At 41.6% G+C, this 5000-nt stretch overlaps 1 long non-coding RNA gene across 1 annotated transcript in view; it reads left to right on the top strand.

Moving 5' to 3' along the window:
- Positions 1-5000, top strand: part of LOC124017794 — a 17171-nt gene that overhangs the window by 11748 nt on the left and 423 nt on the right. Inside the window, exons 2-3 of the long non-coding RNA XR_006835526.1 lie at positions 2355-2458; positions 3879-5000. The exon at positions 3879-5000 is cut by the window's right edge and continues 423 nt beyond it. This is a non-coding gene — a long non-coding RNA (uncharacterized LOC124017794). The remainder of the gene's footprint in view (positions 1-2354; positions 2459-3878) is intronic.

Genomic DNA, 5000 nt, shown 5'->3' with positions numbered 1-5000 from the left:
ACCTCACACTCAACGTCAACAAAACTAAGGAGATGATTGTGGACTTCAGGAAACAGCAGAGGGAACACCCCCTATCCACATCGATGGAACAGTAGTGGAGAGGGTAGCTAGTTTTAAGTTCCTCGGCATACACATCACAGACAAACTGAATTGGTCCACTCACACTGACAGCGTCGTGAAGAAGGCGCAGCAGCGCCTATTCAACCTCAGGAGGCTGAAGAAATTTGGCTTGTCACCAAAAGCACTCACAAACTTCTACAGATGCACAATCGAGAGCATCCTGGCGGGCTGTATCACCGCCTGGTACGGCAACTGCTCCGCCCTCAACCGTAAGGCTCTCCAGAGGGTAGTGAGGACTGCACAACGCATCACGGGGGCAAACTACCTGCCCTCCAGGACACCTACACCACCCGTTGTTACAGGAAGGCCATAAAGATCATCAAGGACATCAACCACCCGAACCACTGCCTGTTCACCCCGCTATCATCCAGAAGGCGAGGTCAGTACAGGTGCATCAAAGCTGGGACCGAGAGACTGAAAAACAGCTTCTATCTCAAGGCCATCAGACTGTTAAATAGCCACCACTAACATTGAGTGGCTGCTGCCAACACACTGTCATTGACACTGACCCAACTCCAGCCATTTTAATAATGGGAATTGATGGGAAATGATGTAAATATATCACTAGCCACTTTAAACAATGCTACCTTATATAATGTTACTTACCCTACATTATTCATCTCATATGCATATGTATATACTGTACTCTACAACATCGACTGCATCCTTATGTAACACATGTATCACTAGCCACTTTAACTATGCCACTTTGTTTACTTTGTCTACACACTCATCTCATATGTATATACTGTACTCGATACCATCTACTGTATGCTGCTCTGTACCATCACTCATTCATATATCCTTATGTACATGTTCCTTATCCCCTTACACTGTGTATAAGACAGTAGTTTTGGAATTGTTAGTTAGATTACTTGTTGGTTATCACTGCATTGTCGGAACTAGAAGCACAAGCATTTCGCTACACTCGCATTAACATCTGCTAACCATGTGTATGTGACAAATAAAATTTGATTTGATTTTGATTTGATTTGATTTTGTGTCTCTCTCGCCATCTCTGCCTCTCTTTCTCCCTCCCTCTCTTTCTTTTATTTATGTATGTGAATATGGGTTGATCGTGTGTCTGTCTTCTCTTCTCTTCGCCCCTCCTAGCTCTATATTAGAACCAGCTGTGGAACATGAGGCTGAATGAATGGCTCATTGTGATTGGGCTGTCGTTCCTCTCTAAGGCTGTTTCTTTCACTCTCTCCTTCCCTCCCTCTGTCCCATGACAAAAGTATTCAACAATGGACTGAGTAAGAAAGGTCATAATGTGACGTTCTGTAAATGGAAACCACTGGCGTCATTTGGCCACAACTCCACATTGAAATGTACTAGTTAAGTCCCAGACGTTGCAGTGAAAGCCAAGGTATGAGAAAAAAAAGGTAATAACCTCCATTATCATGCAGCTTATCTCCTGGAACTTGCGACAGGACCAATCTGAAATCACATGGATTTGGAGATAGGGAATGTTTGCTGTATTCCTTGCAAATCACGCGTAAGTATAGGTCATGTCGTGGAGATCCCTTGGCAAGATACTGGGGTGTTCCTGTGAAACCAGAGGGGTGTGTTACATGGCACCGGGTTCAAGAGTGTGAGTCAAGAAGTGCATGAAAACATTGCTCACTGTCATGACGGGGAGGTCCCCAGTCAGCCTTGGTTGATTAGACATACAGCAGTCTGTGTTGTTGTGGTTCAGACTCAGACGGATGAGACGCTTTCTAAAGGCTCTAGCTGCATGGAGGTCTGTTGTTGCTCTGAAATGAGGTCCATCTACTCCTGAGTTTGACTGGCATGTTGTAGTGAGATGGAAATGAGGTTTTTCATGTGAGGAGCTGTCACTCTGAGGCAGTGGAATGTGTTTCTGAGGTTGGTTTTCTACTGCAGACCTGGGTGTTTTTAATCTTACAGTAACCAGTCCTTGGCAACCTGCCTAAACATTGAGTAATCGCTGTTTTGTAAGAGAGCCCTGTTTGTAGCCCTCTGGAGAGGCTGGGATGGAGCTGTTAGAGTTGTCATGGACTTTTTGAGATTTGATGGCTGGTTAAAGCTTCACCTGGTACCTCAATGATGTGCTTCATTTGGAACTTGGCTGCATTTATCCCACGTTTATTTTGTGGGTCTTTCTGGTCTTTTCTGTTTCCTGATCTCTATCTCAGTAGGATTATGAAATGGATGATTTCTTAATATAAATGTTGATATCTTTCCATTATTTTCCTCCATGCTGTGCTCAGGTGCTGACCTTGAGAAAGAAGGGAGGGAAGAGAAAGAGAAGAGAAGCCAGAGTGAGGAGATTGGGGAGGAGGAGAGACCAACCCTGCAGCACACCGAGCAGCTGGTATGGAGCAGAAAATAAATCCCTCTTTTCCTAATTCTTAAACCATTCCCATTCCCAAACTTGTGTAGAATAGCAATCGCACAAAAGGTACCTATTTAATCCCTTGCCGTGAGGTAAGGCCGTGAATAAAGACAATGTGTTATTGGCACCCTTGATAAAGATTAGCAAAACAGACTATAAAATAAATAATACAAACACTGAGACATATTGTAGGCTCAGGGAAATTGTATTAGTATTATTATTATACTAATACAATTGCTCAGAGAAAGAGATTTTGTTTAACAAGTAAAGCAGTTTTTCTCAAATTGTTTGGAACCCCTGTTTTCAATAGCGTTCAATACCTCGCCGTGCGAGGATAACGACACTGAGCCGTTAAAATATATATATATATATATTTGGAGAACACATTGGGAGGGATCTTAGACCATTCCTCCACACATAATCCTTCCAGGTCTTTGATATTCTTTGTCTGCGCCCTCTTCAATTCAAACCACAGTCCTGGTACTGGGTCAAATTCCTAATGCCATTGACCTTAACAAGAGCCCCAGGACCAGTGGAAGCTAAATAATAGCCTCATAACATCAAAGATCCACCACCATATTTTACAGTAGTTATGGGGTTCTTTTCTTCAGATGAGTCTTTCATTAGATGCAAAAACCCACCACTAGTGAGCGTTGTCAAAGAGCTCTATTTTCATTTCATCTGAACATAACACTGGTTGCAATCCAAGTGCCAATGCTGTTTAGCAAACTACAGGTGTTTACGTTTTTTGGATGACATGAAAATAGAGCTCTTTGGCAACTGTTGACAAAATATAGCTAACTGAAATCCTACATTAAAATCATCCGTCTTTATAAAAGTGTGTCTTTAGCAGTGATTTAAAAAGAGACATGGAATCTGCAAGCCTGATCTACTCTAGACTTTGGAATGGCCCACAGCACCCTGCCAGAGGATCTCAGGCTGTGTCCTGGCTCGTAGGGAGATCAAACATCTGAGATATAGGATTGAGCAAAAACCAAGTCTAGTCTTAAAGGTAAAAATCCTTCCTCCTTCCAACAACCACAAATTCCTATAATTTACCATGTTAAATAACACTAATATGTGATAACAATATTTGTTGTGATTTTTCATTCTTTACTTTTGTCGTTTTAATAAGGTTGGTAGCAACATGAAATGTGAAAATCATTTTGGAAATCTGTTGCATCTAAAGTCGACTACAAAACCCACAATGCATTGATCTCTCTATGGGTTGGCTGGATAGCTACCTAGCTTGTTAGCTAGCTAGTTAGCTAGTTAGCCACCCAGCTTGTTAGCTAGTTTGCCACCCAGCTTGTTAGCTAGTTTGCCACCCAGTATTGAAAACTGACATGTATGTTTGATGTTTTCGCAATCTTAAAGTCCTTTTCCTCTTAACTTCCAGTGTAGTGAGAGTGCTGGTCACAATGCCATGTCATGTCCGCGGTCTTTCTGCCTGTGTGAACGGCAAGAGATCAAATATACATGAAAACATGAAATGACCCCAGGAATCGATAGAACTTCGCTCAGCGATACCCTAAAACAATATAACATTCAAAATGGGTGAGTCTTTCCTTTTAAATGTGACTAATCCATCTTTTCTGAAAGTGACTGGTAACTAAAATAGGTCTGGTATGGTTACATTTTCTAAAATCAACATTTTGCCATCTCAGTCTCCAGACTTGAACCCCATTGAAAACCTGCTGTTTGAATTGAAGAGGGCAGTCCATAAGTGTAGAGGAAGGATATCAAGGATCTGGAAAATTGTGTTATGGAAGAATGGTCTAAGATCTCTCCCAATGTGTTCTCTGAACTCATAAAACACTTTAGAAAAATACTCAATGTATCCTCGCAAGGTGAGGTATTGAAAGCAATTGAAAACAGGGGTGGCAATCATTTTGACCCCTCTCTTTCTCTGAGCAATTGTATTAGTATAAAAAAATAATCTTTCCCCCCAATAATCTGCATACAATATCTCAGTATTTGTATTATTTATTTTATAGTATTTTTTGTTCATCTTTAAAAAGGGTGCAAACAATTCTGGACCTGACTGAAGTACTGAGAGTTTTCTTCCAGAACTAAACCTACTGTATCTTACCTACTAACCATGATGGTCACCCTCCTCTGATCACAAAGATATGTGCATTGTGTAATGTGTGGTAAAAAAATGTGGTATGTATGTTTTGATACAGGTGAGGGACATCTGTAGCTTTTATTGAGGGACTCTGTGTGATAACAATGTAGCGCTACATTAGCACATTCTGAAACGACTTGGGCGTATCAGTGAAGCAACAACTCACAATGATTAAAAGTAGCAAAGCAGCCATCACACAGCCATACTGGCATCCAACAGGACATCAGCAGTCTGAGACATACTATTTTGTGCTTGAAGGATCTGAGTTTTTCTCCCCTTGATTTCTAATCATAATAGTCAGAGTGGAGGACCCTGGAGACGGGCAATGTTAACTTCCGCTGGTCTGGAATGTGGGGAGGTGGGCAATGTTAACTTCTGCTGGTCTGGAATGTG

Source organism: Oncorhynchus gorbuscha, unplaced genomic scaffold (genome assembly GCF_021184085.1).
Source record: "Oncorhynchus gorbuscha isolate QuinsamMale2020 ecotype Even-year unplaced genomic scaffold, OgorEven_v1.0 Un_scaffold_33:::fragment_2:::debris, whole genome shotgun sequence".
NCBI classification, from domain to species: domain Eukaryota; kingdom Metazoa; phylum Chordata; class Actinopteri; order Salmoniformes; family Salmonidae; genus Oncorhynchus; species Oncorhynchus gorbuscha.
Note: the sequence above shows the minus strand (reverse complement) of the source record. Positions and strands in the feature narration are given on the sequence as shown.